This window comes from Maniola jurtina, chromosome 16 (assembly GCF_905333055.1).
Source record: "Maniola jurtina chromosome 16, ilManJurt1.1, whole genome shotgun sequence".
In the NCBI taxonomy this organism is placed as follows: domain Eukaryota; kingdom Metazoa; phylum Arthropoda; class Insecta; order Lepidoptera; family Nymphalidae; genus Maniola; species Maniola jurtina.
This window is the reverse complement of record NC_060044.1, coordinates 5,962,942-5,981,020: the sequence shown is the minus strand read 5'-3', so window position 1 is coordinate 5,981,020 and position 18,079 is coordinate 5,962,942. Positions and strand designations below refer to the sequence as shown.

At 36.0% G+C, this 18,079-nt stretch overlaps 2 long non-coding RNA genes across 2 annotated transcripts in view; one reads left to right on the top strand and one right to left on the bottom strand.

The window, feature by feature from the left end:
• Positions 1 to 871: 871 nt before the first annotated feature.
• The window catches only part of LOC123873149, a 17,249-nt gene continuing 41 nt past the window's right edge, over positions 872 to 18,079 (bottom strand). The window contains exons 2-3 of the long non-coding RNA XR_006797612.1: positions 10,937 to 10,942; positions 872 to 1,062 (exon numbers count right to left, since the gene is read on the bottom strand). This is a non-coding gene — a long non-coding RNA (uncharacterized LOC123873149). The remainder of the gene's footprint in view (positions 1,063 to 10,936; positions 10,943 to 18,079) is intronic.
• Positions 16,331 to 18,079, top strand: part of LOC123873150 — a 23,900-nt gene continuing 22,151 nt past the window's right edge. Inside the window, exon 1 of the long non-coding RNA XR_006797613.1 lies at positions 16,331 to 16,457. This is a non-coding gene — a long non-coding RNA (uncharacterized LOC123873150). The remainder of the gene's footprint in view (positions 16,458 to 18,079) is intronic.

Here is an 18,079-nt window from a genome sequence, read left to right as displayed (position 1 = left end):
ATTCTATATTACTCATTTAAAATTATTTAGGCCCGGAATAAATTAATGTTATAAGTTATAATTTATAGGCTGTCCGTTCAATTTCTTGGGCCTTACTAAAATAATTAGGGACCTACTTATCTATTTTTGACGTGACAACGTCTTATAATTCGATAGAGCCGGCTGCACGCACGAAATAACATGACTCATGCGGCGTTACCTCGCTCTGAGGTAACGCCGCATGAGCCTTATATGGAAGGCTTGAAGTGCAAGCGAGAGCGCGGAAGGAGCGACAAAGAAGCACAATCGGCCTTTGTTGTCACGTTCAACTATCGTCAGTAAACCGACTTTACAGACATCCAATTTTTTTTTTTCCTAATTTAGAATTTATTCATAGATAGATCCAGTTGGTATTCAGTCTTCTTCAATTTCATACAATCCATACCAATATAATAGGCGCAAAACTGTCTGTCTTTTTGCTACCTTTTCACGTTCCGACGGGTACGAAGACACAGCTCGTAGCCTGCTTACGCGGGACGAAAATGTTATCTGTGATATTATTATGCTGTTTTTTGTCTCAGAAAATCAAAAAGTTCCCACGGGATTTCGACAACTCAAATCCATGTGGAAAAAGTCGCAGAAGTCATCTGTTTGATACATAGGTAAATAGCTTGCATCCTGCATACAAACTTATGCTACTATTTATCCCAGAAAATCAAATAATTCCCACGGGTTTTTAAAAACCTAAATCAACGTAGACGAAGGCCCAGGAGTCATCTATTTGGTACAGAGATAGCTTGCATCTTGGATACGAAACATAGACTACTTTTATCCTGGAAAATCAAATAGTTCCGATGGTATTTTTAATTTTATAATTATAAAGAACTATTCGCATCCTCTTCTTACTAACGTAATATGAAAAGGACAGACACGGTTTGACAGTTTAAAATTTAATTTAGAGCTATGAAACCTCATAACTTTAGCTGGCAGTCGCGAGCCTATTGCTTGGAGCGTGCACTAAAATTTAAGAGTCTTTAAATGTAAAATTCATGTTCCGTCCTTTTTGAGCAATATTAAAAGGACCTCCTCCTTTCTATCTAAAGTTAATTTAGAGAAAGACTTCAGAATTGGCACCATCATGGATTGTATTATAATTTCCCTTACAAACAAACCCCGGGAATCAAACTAGTATCGGACAAAAGGTAGAGGAGTTGGTAGCTGCTTATCTTTCTCAACCGCGCACGCCGGGGGTCGTTATTCAATAAAATGTCACCCCGTGTTCCTTCCAGCTCGCACCCTCGATACCGCGAATTACTCGTATTAGAGGAATATCTTCCAGAAACATCCACGGGGCGTTATACGAATCGTATTTCTCTTACTAATACCTTAAGTAATACGAGGTGTGCGTATATTTTATTTGTCATCTATCTACGAATCTCTTGTTTTCTAAAGCACTCTTTTTTTGGACTATCTATCTAACTTTTTGGAATACGATACGTAACTAGAAAATAGGTAGGATTTTTGATTTTTATTCTTTTTTGTTGGCTCTATTATATTCATAATATTATGTATGTGCTTGTGCAGCTTGCAATTACCTACCTACTTATGAATTCTTTGTAAAAATACATAATCTTTTTTTTTGAAAGATGTATGTCCCTACTAATATTTATATTAAACACGATTTCGTATACTTATACTTTATTAAAAAATACATAGGCTTGTAGCACTACAATTAATTAATTTCACAATCGTTGTAGAGTTTTAGATATTAAGTATTCATATTCATTATGTTGCGTCAGGGTATCATCACACTTCACACTAATATTATAAAGGCGAAAGTTTGTGTGTATATGTGTTTGTGTGTGTGTGTACACACATAAACACATGCGATGTTTGTTACTCCTTCACGCAAGATCTACTGGACAGATTTGGCTGAAATTTGTTTTGGAGATAGACAATATCCTGGATTAGCACATAGGCTACTTTTTATCCCGGAAAATCAAAGAGTCCCCACGGGATTTCGAAACACCAAAATCCGCGCGGGCGAAGTCGCGGGCATCGGCTAGTGGTACTTATATCCTTCAACTGAGACAGGAAATGTAGGATACAATCCACCGATTCTTATGGATGTATTTTTTTTATTTGCGTGAAAGTGTTAATCTGTATTTTTTTGTTACTGTTTATCGGTCATCCGCAATAGGCGTAGGTGAAGCATTCAAACGCTATTAAGAAATCAATCGTAAATTACACAATGCAATGCAAATAACGACACCTAAATGGAGGTAGGTACATTCATTCCAAGTCTTTCCAACGAGATGTATTGAGTGCGATAAAGAAGTACCTGTTTACAATGTTTACTTAGCACTTTTGAACATTGGATTAGTGCGATATATTTCTACGTTTGCAATCGCGAAATGGAACATAAAGTTTTCAATCCGCATCGTGAAAGACAATCCTGTTCTGTAAATGCGATCGTTACATTAAAGGTGCCCACGCACTTAAACTGCACTGCAGCGGAACTGCGCCTCGCCTCAGCGCCCCGTACGATATTCTCTCCAGCTGCGACGCGCGTACGTCACTACCGCGCGGCGCGGCTGGAGTGAATATCGTGCGGGGCGCTGACGCGACGCGCAGTTCCGCTGCAGTGCAGTTCGAGTGCGTGAGCACCTTAAGGGTTCTCGCGCACCATGAAGTACCAAATACTTTAACGACGAAGTCTAGACGATACACTTGAAATGATAAAATTATTATGGTTATTTCGAGCAGGCGTATTCCACATGCTTTATTGTATCATTAATTTAGAGCCTCGATAGCTCAACGGTTGAGGAGCGGACTGAATTCCGGAAGGTCGGCGGTTCAAACCCCACCCGTTGCACTATTGTCGTACCCACTCCTGCCACAAGCTTTACGCTTAGTTGGAGGGGAAAGGGGAGTATTAGTCATGATTAGCATGGCTAATAATCTTTTTTTTTTAAATATTGTCGACTGTACTACCTGCGGTACTTCACGACAGTTAGAGAACTTCTAACAAAACATCAAGGTTTCGACTTCATTGGCAAGCATCTAATATTCTATTTGATGCTGGTAGTACTAATGTAGCTCTATTTTTCTATAATTTTACATCACCATAGCCTACCTAATATTTGACATATCGTGGATTCAGAGTCAAACCGAGAGTTCCCTCACTCTTGTTCATCTGTACCTGAATAAATTGTATGCTCATTCACTGACACGCACTCTTTGAAGATGTTACAATTATTATAACACTGTAAGCAAAAATGAGTTGCAAGCGGTAAAAAAAAATGTCTGGAATGATCCATCTTGTGGTAGTTCCTCATAGAGTTCCACGTAATTAGCGTCAAATGGTTATAGAATTGAACTAGTTACTACTATGCACTATGAAGCTGTCAAAATTAGTATGACACTGGACATCAAGTTGAAGTTAAAAGGAGCTGTAGCTCGTAAAAATTGTATTCATTTATCTGTCCTGTGATAGTATGATAGAGGTAGTTAGCGCCAAATAGTTGTAGAACTGAATTAGTAACTACTGACTAGTGAGTGAAAACCCTAAGATGCTTTAATTTATTCGATTCGAGTTGCCTTTGATCGAACAGAAATAGGGATATTCTTGTGCTCTTGTATTGATCCGGGTAATATCTAGTAATGAGACACATAAGCTCTCGATCGCCATCTTCGGTTATTGAGTCGGAATTTTCGATTAGTCTGTGATTGATTGAAGAGGCTTGTCTACCGAGCGACGTGCGTTTTATGATCGGTTCGGTTCTTTGATCGTATCCTTATGTAGTTGTAGCTAAATAAGAAGAAAACCATCTACTCTCAGAGATATCTATACGTTTGTTTTATTGATAGATTTTAATTTAGTTTTTTTTTTGAAAGGTGGCTTGATCGAGAGTGTTCTTAGCTCATATAATCCAAGAAAATCGGTTCAGTCGTTTGAAAGTTATCAGCTCTTTTCTAGTAAATGTAACCTTCACTTGTCGGGGGTGCTCATTTTTTGCGCAACGGATCAGCCTGGCTGTCCAACGCGGAAATGCAGCCAGTATTCTTGGCACCATTCCACGCGGGCATGATTTGTATAGTAATTAGATAAGGCTAGCTTTAAGTTTTATTGGGGTGTTATACATTTTTAATTTACACTTGTTATCAAAAATATTCTTGGTCACTTTAGAGTTTAGGTGTAGCTACCTACTAATTATCGGTAAATATTTTAATCGGTATGTCTGTCTCCTACGAACCTGTCTGAATTGAAAAATCTGTGTTACTGGGGAGTGGGGAACTATACACAAGTGAGTGAGTGAGCCTACATAGTTAGTATCTTATAGTGAACTAATTGACGCCCACGACTTCGTCCGCGTGGAGTTAGATTTTTAACCGACTTCCAAAAAAGGAGGAGGTTCTCAATTCGTCGGGATCTTTTTTTTTTTTTTTTTTATGTATGTTCCCCGATTACTCAAAGACCCCTGGACCGATTTGGAAAATTTTTTTTTGTTTGAAAGGGTATACTGTGCAGGTGGTCCCATATAAATTTGGTGAAGATCTGATGAATATCTTCGGAGATGGAGAACAGAACTCCTCAATGGATAAGAGCAAATTGCTCGCGATCACTGTAATAGCTTAGTAAACAGTAGGGTTTTAACTGGGCATAGCATATTATAGTACAGTGGGGCCACTAAAAATTGTGAAATAAAAAATTTTCAAAAGAAAAATAAAACCGACTTCAAAAACCAAAAACACTAAAAAGTAGAAAATAATTTGTGTTTAGCTACACATGTAATGTACCTAGGTATGAAGTCGGGCGAGCTTCACTCTTGGATTTCTAATTTTGTTTTAATATGCTCGCTCGACTTCATACCTAGGTACATTACATGTGTAGCTAAACACAAATTATTTTCTACTTTTTAGTGTTTTTGGTTTTTGAAGTCGGTTTTATTTTTCTTTTGAAATTTTTTTTTAAATATTCCAGAGTTCCTACTCTTTGATTTTCCGTGATAAAAAGTACCCTATGTTACTCTCTATATCTTTAACGAAACTTATGCGAAAAATCAAATTGATGCATTGCTTCGTTGGGACTTTCGCATTTAAAATTTGGATAGTAACTAGGCCTACGGGTAATCTTTGTAAAGCGTGCTAAATAAAGCAAAATATTCGAAAAAAAATCATTTTTTCTTGTTTCAATAAAATATAAGATAGAATGGATAGATTAAAATAAAGATAAATATGAAACTAAGGTCTATTTTTCTATATTTCCTTTTGCCTTTTGAAACCTAGTAATGAATGTCGTTTGATGAATTGAATTGAGATAATATTTTTTTTTTGTGTAGAATTTTTTACTTAACATGAAAGCTAGTCGCTAAAAACGGTCTTGTTAATAATTTAGTCTTTATATTTAATGAGTTTTGTTTTTAAAAACAACAAAGCTTTGTCCACATCAATAAAATTTTGTGTGTTGAACGCTGTACACGGCACGCGTTAATATTTTTCCACTTACATATTTTGTGAAGATGTTACACAACTGACATGAGTATTTTCGCTGATTACAAAAGAACGCAAATCACCGTGCTTTTTCTGCAAAAGCAGCTAACCGCAAAAACTAAGTAAGTTAGTTTATGAGTAAGGAAGTTAGTTTATAGATATTACAAAAAAATTGTATGTGTCTAAAAAGTTTGCTTGATTTGGTTCTTCAAAAAGGTTTTTAGGTTCAACATAAAAATATAATGTATCTTGGAAAAAACTTAAAACTGACTCTAACTAAACCTTGGTCTCATGTAGAATTTATTCTTTCTTCCTTACAAAAATATTTTTTTAAACCTTCCACATTGTTTAGCGATAACTCAAACACCATTTTTTGGAATTAGCCGCTTTTTGAAAAGACGCGTTTCTTATGTAGAGTGTGGATGCATCTTAAAATTAAAGAAGACATTTTATTGTATCCTGTCCTGTTATGTACCCAGGTACCTTATGTCTTGTTATATAGGTAGGTATTTAGATACCTTCTCCTTGTTTCGAGGTCTACCGTCTAAGTAATGAAATACTAACATTTACTACAAGAAGTTCGGGTCTTGTTTCAGTTTTTCTAGAAACATTAATTTAATGGAACCTTCGTAGATTTGTCTTACAAACAATGATATTTTTCTTTGTAAACATAATAAATTCATTTCGTTAGTTTACTTTTACCTGAAAGGTACAATTTTTGTCTTTTCTTTATTGTTGCTTATTTTTACGTAACATGACGCTTTTCGTGTACCTACCTATCTTTTTATTTGAAAAGTTAGGCATTTTATTCATAAGAATTTTTATACTAATATTATTAATATCAGTTAGTCAGTCAGTCGCTTTTTACAGTCAGTTATTTTTATACTAATATTATTAATATCAGTGGCATACCAATTGAGATGTTTCGCTTTATAATTTGAACTAGAACTTAGCATCTCAAATATTATTTAATTATCTTAAAGGTAAAGGGAGGTCGAGTAGCGCTTTTGATTCGCACTTCATTATCATTATTTACCAAAATATGTACCTACTCTTGGGCGGCCGCGCGAGCTTTCAGATGCAAGTTCGCCCTTGACTGCAATCTCACCCGGTTGTAAGTAGGGATGTTATGGATATATAATTTCGGATCCGGATATGGATATGGATATTGGTAAAAAATAATATCGGTGTCGGTTACGGTTATGGATATTAAATTATTTCGGATTATCCGATAGTTTCGGTTACGGATATTAATTTTTTAAGGAACTGTAAAATGTGAACTGATGAAGGTGTCGCATTCCAGCGGAGTGCACAGTTAATTCGTACGAGTGTAGTATTTAGTTAGACTCCGCCCTATCCGAAACTATCCAAAACTTTTATTACGGGTTCAGTTACGGTTACGGATATTCTTTTATTTCGGATATCCGATAGTTTCGGTTACGGATATGGATATCCATAACAACACTAGTTGTAAGTGATGAAGTAGTCTAAGATAGAAGCGGGCTAACCTGGAAGGGGTATGGCAGTTTTCATTAAACCCATACTCCTTTGGTTTCTACACGACATCGTACTGGAACGCTAAATCGCTTGGCGGCACGGCTTTGCCGGTAGGGTGGTAACTAACCACGGCCGAAGCCTCCCACCAGACACAGATTAACACCATTATGACGTTATGTGCGCTTTTGCTCAGTATTCATATTTAGGTACGGAACCCTAAAAATAGCAAGCAAACGACCAAGTGGGTCGCCTGATGTGACAAGTGATTACCGCCGCTCATGAACATTTGCAGCATCAGAGTAACCGCCAATGCGTTGCCGCCTTTCAGGAATTTGTTGGTCCGCCCCTTGAATAACCCCATGTTATAATCTCTCAGCCTTGCTCGGGTTGAATTTGACGAGATGAATTTACTTCACGTTATTCACACTGCTACTTTTATCCCGGAAAACCAAAGAATTTTCACGAAATTTCTAGAACTTGCAAGCGATCGCTAAAGCCCTAATGAAATTTGTGTTAATGCAATGGCTAGACCACCGCGATACGACTGCGTGCCGACAGACCACGTCACAACAATTTGCCGCTCACTACTCTAAAATATATAGGAATTACACTCGCTATCATGTAGCACGGTAATAACATCATTTGATGTGCGCCAATTTTCGCTTGCTACTAATTCCGAGAAAATTATATCAGCTTTATTATTAAATCTAGCCACTTCATTTAAAGTTGATTTACTACTCGCTAAAGTAGCTATAAATTTTACAAATAACTAGAGCTTGCGGTATTATTTTATTGACCAAATCTCAATCAGAAATCGCATTCTTGCTTGAGAGCGAAAATTAATAGAAAAATAAATAAATAAGCGAAACTTCGCTTAGCGAATATTTTTTTGTTGTCTATCTCCTCTTCTCCGTCGTACTACGTGGTGCTATTATAACATATTATTATTTTACTAGAGTACCTTACCACCTACGACTTAAGTTTAACAATTTATTCATTTAGATTAATTTTAATATTACATGATGCCCGTGACTTCGTCCGCGTGGATTTATTTGCTTAGGAATTCCATGGGGGCTCTTTGATAAAAAAAAGTAACCTATGCTCTTCTCCAGGATACAAGCTATCTGTATAGACGATGAAAATAGATGACTCGACTACGTGGATATAAGTTTTTAAGAATCTCATGGGAACTCTTCAAGTTTCCGAGTCAATAAGTAGCCTATTGCAAGCTATCTTTGTGCCATTTGTGATGATGGTCACGTCTTTATCTACGTGGATATAAGTTTTGTGGGATGGTATAAGTCTCGTGGGAATTCTTTGATTGTCCGGGACAAAAGTAGCCTATATCTGTCCCCGGGATGTAAGCTAACTTTGTACCAAATTTCATCACAATATATTGAACGGACGGGCCATGAAAAACTAGCAGACAGACAGCCAGACACATTTTCGCATTTATAATATAAGTATTAGTTTTTAGTAGTTAGATTTTAGCTATATTACTTATTAGATTTTAGGAATAGGCCAAGATTTGGATTTCCAAATTCAGTCATCCATCCAGTAAGCTCCGACGCAACGTTGCCAATCAATTGATTTGTGTTATCGTTACTTAGCCAACTTGGCCACACCTATTTCAATTTACAACTGACGATTCAAAACATTTTGAATAATTAAAAGTTAACGTGCAAAATGAGAGCGCCATTGTTTCAACATACATGCCATAAGCTAAAAACTTAATGACGCTGTCGCTGTGTCGGATGTTGTGGAATTTTTAAAAAACTTTTTTTTAATCCGGTATTCTTCTCCTCTACTCCCTAATGAGTAAAAAACCAAGGCTCGCGATAGGAGTTACGTAAAAAGGATTATTGTGTAAAGAATGAAACAGACACGGTGTTTTCATTGTGTTGGTGACATTCTCAACCCTTATCAACCCTTGTAGATGTTCGGGGTCTAAAGGACCCTGATAGAATTATATATAAAAAGATCTCGAGTCTTTAATTTTATTCTACGAAAGAGCCTGGGCTATAGCCAGTCGAAAGAGACCAATAAGGAGTTAAGTAAAAACGGGCTGCATACTTTCTACAAAAACATTTTTACAGGATTAGATACTAAGTAAGAGTCATTCTGAGAGGAAACCCGTGCTCAGTAGTGAAACAGTGATATGCTGGTTGATTATGATAACGATGAGCATAATTAATTAAGTAACCGTAAAATTAAGTTTCCAAAGCGTATAAATTATAATGTTAAATCCCACATCGCCTGTTGTACACACTTACTCTTTGAACTGTACGCATTAAATATTAGCTATGAGTAAATATTAACGGAGATTTGCGTAACATGGGTAGAGATTGTAAGCTTACCGTGCTTAGTGCATTTCATATAAAATATGATAGTCCCAGAGACTGTGGGTAGATTAGAGACGTGGTGAATACTTACATATTATATTACGCTGGCACGGAAAAATATAAGACCACAATTAATTATTATTCTTGTTAGTTCATTCATATTTTTAACACACGTGTCGTTACATATAGGTCTAATCTAAAAATTAATTAAGTACGGAAGAAGATATTTTGTGTACAATATTCAACAAAAAACGTAAAAGTTTCATGAAATGCTGACTGAGTAATATTACTGCCTATTTACAGAACGAATTTGCAAGTAAGTCCTTTTAACTGGCACTGCATGGTACGAATAATCTGTAAGCTTATGTGAACCACTACTGCATGGCTTCTATAATCTATACCAGTTGAAACTTTGAAGCAACGATTCACAGAACTTCGGGACTCAGATAGAACGAAATGAGGGCAAGCGAAGACTAATGAACGATAGCGGACGAGCGAGTGAGGAAACGAGTGAACGAGAAGGTCGTCTTCACTTGACCTGTCTGTACCAGCTATAATAGCTGCAGTCAAATCTAATGGTTATACTCAAGACTCTGTTGGCCCGCACCCTACGCCTTACCTTGTCTCTATTAGAACCTTATTTTTATGTATTTCACACCTGCGAAATTTACATCTGTCTCTTATACTACAACATAAAATATTAACTTTAAGCGGGATTTTCATAGAGGTAAGCATGTTAGGTACAATAGCGCTCTCGTGGGGCCTGCACTTCTAATTACAACGATGTTACCTTTTTTCTAACATTCTAACTCAAAAGGATTATATGAACAGATAGGCTTTACTGTCGTTATATCTTTTCGCCTGAATTAGTTATATTTAATTAGCTGTAATATTGGATGGTAATTTTTACATTAAATCTAGCTAATGTAAGATCAATAAAATATCCAAAAGTCAGAGGTATGTACAGTCGACGTCAAAAGTCCATATAGAATAAGTAAACAAGTTACCTTGCATGCAGTCTGTCACGCACACACTTGCACTGTAATATTATACAAGTCATTCAATTTGTAAGCCTGAGTAACACCGGCGGCTCTTTCTAAGGAGCGCTGGTGCAGTGAACTCCCACAAAATTTTACAAGTATCAAAATATTTTTTTAAGTCAATTTATTATTTCTACTTAATTGGTTATCGTAACACATTCTTTTACTTACCTACTAATATAATGTATACGAGTATAATTAGTACCTTTTTAAATACTTGGGCAAACTTGTACCGACTACTGAGTGGAGCGCCAGCAACATCGCTCCTATGAAATAAATCTCCATACAAGAAACAATACTGAACTCAAGGGGTGCGAAAGGGAAAGCTCAGCATGCTCCGACACGTGAAACAAAAGATTTTGTACGAGAAATTAGCTGAATGTGGTGCGCCGCTCCTGCAACGTTGCCAGTTCGCAGAGTTCGCAGTTTAGAAAAACAAACCTCAAGGATCATACCGAACGGTCAATAATGCGGCGTTGCCTATTTTATGTAAACATCTGTGAAAACTGAAACGCCCGGCATAGGGTCATCTCTGACCTCATAGTCACTTTGCGCGCGAAGACGGCTGTTACTTAATCACTGTACGAGTATCTAGATAGCGTTTAATTATAAGAAAAATTGTTTATTTGCGTTTTTTTTTGTTGTTGTTGTTGTTGTTATTTATTGTTAAAATGGAATAAACCAGTGTGTCTTTTATAAAAAACTGTGAAAAGACTTTAGAGGTACGCCTCGAACTAAAGGCCAAGGGGCCACCACGGCCTGCAATTCAACTAACTCAAAAATGTAGTGCAAAAACTAAAACTTACACGCGTGTTTTTAAACCTGAACAATATATTAAAACACCGTGGTTGTGCGGTTGTAAAGATACCAACAAATTATTTTGTTTCCCGTGTCTTGTGTTTGGATCTGGCGTCAGCGGTACTGGTGAGTCTGTATGGACTGAAACAGGTGTTGATGATTTAGCGCATCTATCAATTAAAGTAAAGAAACATTCACAGTCTCGATTACATATGTTAAATGAAGTGCAATTGGCATCCATCGGGCGGCAAGATATTCGTAAGGCGCTCGATTCTGCTTATCGAAAATCTATTAAAGAATTTAATGAACGCGTTGATGAAAATCGATATATTTTAAGACGATTAATAGATTGTGTAGTTTTTTGTGGTGCCTAAAGGTACCTACCTAATTAGTGTGTTGTAGTGTTGTGTTTTGGATTAATAACTGTTCCATGACACTGACCGAAAAATCACGGTTCTTCAAATATCAATTTGACATCGGGCTATGAGTTCAGTATTAGTTTGCGATTTCAGTAGGTAAAGTAATAAATCAAATTCAATCGTAAAACCGTACTACACAGAGGTCATTGGGTAAATTAATATAAGTTCATTGACATTGACAGTTAAGTAATAGTGACAAAAGAATGGCAGATACATATCAAGATGGCAGTGCGAACTTGACAGCAACATAGCATAGTGAGTATTTAGTAGTAGTAAGCAAGATTTTTTTTTTGTGAACACCCATGAACAAATCTCACGAGCCGCCTCTGCTGAGTAACATCTAAGAATTTCAATTATAAAGTAAAGAGTTGAATGGCGCAGCGCGGGGGTACCCGGACTGCAAACGTGTCGGTATCTGGTTCGAATCTCAGGTCCGAGTAAGCTTTTTTTCTGTTTTTATTTTTTGAGTGATACGTTTAGACTAATAATAGCTTAAGTGGGTAGTTTAAAAAATCGCAGTTACGAAGTTAGATAAAATATGGTCACTGAGTACCGACGGACAAAAGATTTTGACAGTCGTTACTTGCAAAGGCTACAATTTTAATTCATGTTGTTTCTTGAGTCTTGAAAACGTTTTATTTTACTTGTCTTCAAGAATAATGCAGGCTAATGTGTATTGTTGATACATAATCTCGGATACAATATATTTCAAACTTGCAATGAAACTGATTTCACCGTGAGTATTGTTTTTATTGTTAGATAACGTGTATTAGGTTAAGAAATTGTGATCAAAAACATAGCATTACATAAAGTTTTGTGAGTAAATAATACTCGAATACTCGAATAAGTGATCGAAGGAATATCCATAAAATTTAGACAAGATACTTAGTAGGTTAAAGTGTTGTTTTATTTGGTGTTATATTAATCTCACTGTTTGGTTTTTAGTGGATCACCGAAAAGCGTTGGGTGTCGCGCCACGAAGAAGAAGGTAATTTAACATCTAGACCGCGAAGTGGCCACCCACGTTATATAATGATTCACAGCGGAGATCTATGGTCGAACAATATGAAAATGGTGTCCCAAACATGGAATCTGGACGGATATCTGTCAATATGTGGGGTTGGATGAGTGCCGCTGCACCTGGTGAACTAGTGTCAATTGCAGGGCGCCCCACAGCTGCACATTATATGGAAGTGTTACGTGACAGCATGTTGCCGACTGTGTGGTGTGTGTATCCAGTTGTTGATATGCCACAACTATTATTTGTGCATGATAACTGTCCTGTCCATCGAGCACATATAGTGCGTGATTGGCTTAATGAAAACCCAGACATAACTATTATTCCCTGGCCAGCAAGATCACCAGACGGGATATGCGAAATGAGAGGACTGCAGAGGAATTAGAGGCTCACTATATGGAACTGTGGGAGAATATTAGAAGAACGGATATCTGTTTCAATATAGACTGATCCATGCGGTGGCGCTTGCTTGCTGTTATTGAAAATAGTGGAGGTTATATTAAACACTAAAACAATTTACTTACAAAGTTATATCCATTTTACTTTTTAAGTCTTTAAACATAGAACATAAAGTATTTTCTTTTCTTAACTTATATTATTTTAATAATATATCTTACTACAATTAACAGACAACAAAAGCAGCGCCGCCGAATGATTACTAGTTTTTGTAAGGTTTAGCTTCAATTTTCTTTTCTTTATGAAAACGATTACTTAAGCTATAACCTTTAAAATAGATTGAAAAAAATAGCTAATACTATCTATTTATTACTTTTTAGCAAATGTAAAAAGATAACAATGAAAAAATTACAATAAAGTCGATTATCTAGTAAAAAGTGTTTTTTTCTTATTTACTCTTTTTGTAATATCAATAAACAATAATTATATAAACAAAAAGTAATTTTATTAAAAACTAACAAAATGCAATAAGAGATTCGAACCTAGATCATTTGGAGCTAATGCATTGTGTGCCGACTATGTTACTACGACACTGAGAGTGAGTATACGCAGAGTTATGAAATAAACAATCACTTAAAGTCAGTAGATAGGTCGAGTAGGAATAGAAATATTTTAAACTTAATGGTTATTGTCTTAAGGTTGATATTGTAGACATTTTATGGAAGTATTGAACTGAAATCGTTTGAACCTTATGTAGTTTACTTAAGGTTGATAATATTATTGACAGTTAATATTTATTTGTGTGAGTGAGCATGCGAGTGATTCAAAGCATTGCTTGCTGCACGGTTTTAGCCTTTAAGCTATGTATGGACTTTCGACGTCGACCGTACATGTTAATAAATCCTTATACAAAACGTAACACAGATTTCTTTTCGTAATGTTAAAGCACTCCCAATATTATAGTTCAGCCCTGATAAGAGCTTATCATTAACATCTAAGTAAGCATTAGCCAGTTCGTTAGTCTTACCGAATTATTCATTGGGCAGGCTTTGATTCGTACAGATTTTATTTATGTGCAGGGCATTTTTCCACAAAAGCACGCGAGGTCAGCTTAAGAGGGAGGAAACGACTTTGGCCTAATCCGCTGACTTTTATTTATTCAGTGAATTAATCTCAGCGCGCCCGGGGGTGGGGACAGTGGACCTTATTTCCTGTCGCCTACGACTTTGTTTCCATTGTAATTAGACGACTACTCGACTAAACCGGATTACGTATAAACCGATTCAATTTAATCAGATCGGATCGGAGTAAATTGCAATTTGTTATTTTTTATTCACTTTCTTCATTTGTGTTGTTGTATCGTTGTAGGGCAGAAAATTACGTTCTCAAACATGCCACCCAAGTTGATACCATAACTAATGAGCGATATGAAAATAATATTTCTTGGTAAACCTATGTCAAATGAGTGAGGATCACTGATTAGCGAATGACTACCCTACATGCTGATTTGCTAGCTCATTGTTCAACGATGAATGATAGCCACCCAGCTCATTTGACATTGGATCTACATTGCTGCTTCACTAAGGGATATTAAAATGATTTTTCATAGAAAACCTTTAATGGATTAAAAATAAATATCACACACCGTTGGTCATACCAGACGTGATTTTGGATAAAATATAAATAACATCAGCTATGATATGTTTGCAATGAATTTTATTGAATAGCTAATGAATGTTCAGACACCTTCAGTTTCAAGAAAATAATATTTTCTTAAGGTAGATAGGTATCTGCACACTATAATATTTAAAATCGGATTGATTTGAGAATTCGGTCGAAGATAATGTAAACGGATTCGCAGGTACTATCGTTTCTCGAACAGACAAAAAGTCCCGTGGAAACGTCAAGTAAAATTTATAGCTGGACCATGTAAAGACTCTTTTGTTGTATGTAAATGTAGGTTTTCCACATAAATTAATCACGACCACTCCTATTCACACGAAAATGTTACGGTCTCAAAAAAAAATTACCGAAATAGCCCTGATTCCAGTACCTACAGGTATAGGATGAAGGTTTTAGTATTATAATAATACTGAAACTTTAGAAAATAGAATACTTTAGAGACAAGTGTAAATTAAAAATTGATAACACCCCCGACAAGTGAAGGTTACAGTAACTAGAAAAGAGATGATAACTTTCAAACGGCTGAACCGATTTTCTTGAATTATATCTAAGCACACTCTCTATCAAGCCACCTTTCAAACAAAAAAAAACTAAATTAAAATCGGTTCATTAGTTTAGGAGCTACGATGCCACAGACAGATACACAGATACACAGATACACACGTCAAACTTATAACACCCCTCTTTTTGGGTCGGGGGTTAAAAATAGTTACCTATCTAATTAAAGAATAATCCATACTTAGAATTAAGAAGATAATATTATTATTTTTTTGCCGAGCGAAACTGTGGGTGGTCGCTAGTAATAATGATAGGAAAATTATGTATATTAAATAGGTTAACAATATAAAGTACCAAGTAATCTATTTAAAGGTCTGAATGCCCGCCTACTATCTAATAAAGTGATGGTTCTAAGAATCGTCCAGCAAGGCGAACGCATTACCCCGTTGATATATTTATTATCACAACGGTGGAAAACAGAGGAATCGAATGCTATTCCTAAAAACAGAACTTTTATTGCAGTTCATTTATTCTCCTCCTTTGATCGTGTGTGGCCCCACTTTTATAACGTTTGCCGGAATTGATTTAATGTTTTCAGGTTGATGAAATTTTTATTTTTATTTGTTTAATAAAATTTCGTGCTATAAATTATAATGAAGCTACCTGTTTCGTGGCTTTGTTTTTATTTCAATGTTTTAACTTTATTTATTTTTTAATTTTTTCTTATTAAATATGTATTACATGCCATGATTTTAATGAAACTCAAGCGGTCTCTGTGGCCAACATTGGGTGGTTAAGGGTTAATAGTTAGGTAAGTACATATCTACTTTATAGTCATAGGGATAATAAAGTGGCAATTAATTCCGATTTTGAAGTTAAAAAGTATTATTTATTTTTACTTTAGTTAAATAGACCTTTTAATTAATAGTTTAGTAAAAAATTTGCTTACTGTCGAATAAAGGCACCATTTTTATACTCTCAATTATTGTCTACCAATCCACATGGTCAGCCTGTTGAACTAAATCCTTCTCAATTTGAAAGAAGCTAGTAAAATGTTCCATCATTTTCGGGCAACTATTGTGCAAAATGTTTTAATTGAAAAACATTGAAACAAGTGAATACAAATATGAACTCATGTCACAGCAAAACAGCCGTCCATAGTCGTGATTTCAATCAAGACGTAGCAATTACAGTAAAGTTTCAAAAGCTTTCATACAATTTTTTGCTTCTCATGTAAAATTTTGTTTCATGCAATTATACCATTTTGTACATCAGCCCCTAAATGATATTATTAGTCCTACCCATTATCTGAATGTGGCAACCGTTACCCATCTTATGGTTTCCTTGAAGCCTTATCATTCATTAGCATTACGTGTACCGGTGCCCAATGATTGTCGGGATACAAAGGTGACCGCACTAAGTGGAATTATTTGTACCCGGGACAAACACAGGAAGTAATGGTACTTTCGGTTTAGGCACTAATCACACAGAAGCCGAGGCGGGAGCAATTTGGGATAAAGATCAAGTCAAGAGTGAATAGACAACTTCGCTCCATTTTAGGCTGCACCATCACTTGCTAGCAGGTCTGATTGCAGCCAAGCGCTAGTCCATAGATTTGAAAAATGATGCGCCAGTAATGCGCATATATAATTCTGGAACAGACCGTACCATAACAACGCTGAACTTAGTATCAATACAAGTTATATGAAATCAACACGACGCGACTCTTATAATAATAATTCCGAAATTCAAAGAATGAGAACGCATCAGACTGCTAAGGACAAGTTGAAATCGCGCGCCATCGGACATACTGCGTTGACGTAGTAAGTATTTCATACGGTTTCTTGTCTATAGTATAGACAGACTAGCCGATGCCCGCAGCTTCGCCCGCGTGGATTGGTCAGATCCCCTGCAGCATCAGGATTGAGGAGTTGGAATCCTTTATGAAACAATGTCGCAAAGTTCCTCTATCGATTAAAAAAGAAATGACGGAAATCGGTTCAGAAATCTCGGAGATTTCGGTGTACATAGGTAGAAAAACACAACTCCCTTCTTGAAAGTCGGTTAAAAAAGTAGCCTATGTTACACCCTGGTCAATCCTCTACTTGTATGTGAAAATCCCGTTAAAATCGGTTCAGCCGTTCCGAAGATTAGCCTTTTCAAACAGACAGACAGACAGACAGACAAAAATTTTAAAAACGTGTGATTCAGTGTTGGTATCGTTCATATAACCATATGAGCTTAATATGAGGTAGTTATTTCGAAATTACAGACAGACACTCCAATTTTATTTATTAGTATAGATACGCGCGACCGACATTTTGTCTTATGGGTTTCTGTACAGTTTATTTTACGGTGAGAAAAACTCTCAAGTGACTCTTTCTCGGGTCTTTGTTGTGGTGTAAACCGCTACCTTTACAAATCGTTCATTATAGGCCATCCTGATGACAGTTCCCGTTTTACGTGTTTTAGGCTTTAGATTTAATACATCCTATAGAATATCCCCACCCGATTTCTGTGTGTTGCATGCTTAAACGTCGCACGCACGACATATTATATTAAGGCTCAGTACTCACGCGACGACAACCTATTATTTTGCGACATAATTTTTAATACTTTGTAATTATACAATCCCATACAATCTTCGTTCAAAGTGGAGATAAGTATTTGTAATTTATACCTTGTGAGTTCTTGTACGATTATATTTATAAAAATGACTTTGTTGATATTATCTACTAAGACTTATACTCGTAAGACGTAAGTAGGTATGTAAGTTGTATTGATTGGAGCTTAACATTATTTGGGAAGGTTACATCATAACGCACGACATTAAAGTTTGCATTGTTTGAATACCTATTTAAAAAAATTGTGTACTTATACGCATAATATTGTTTCAAATCTAATACGATTTTAGAA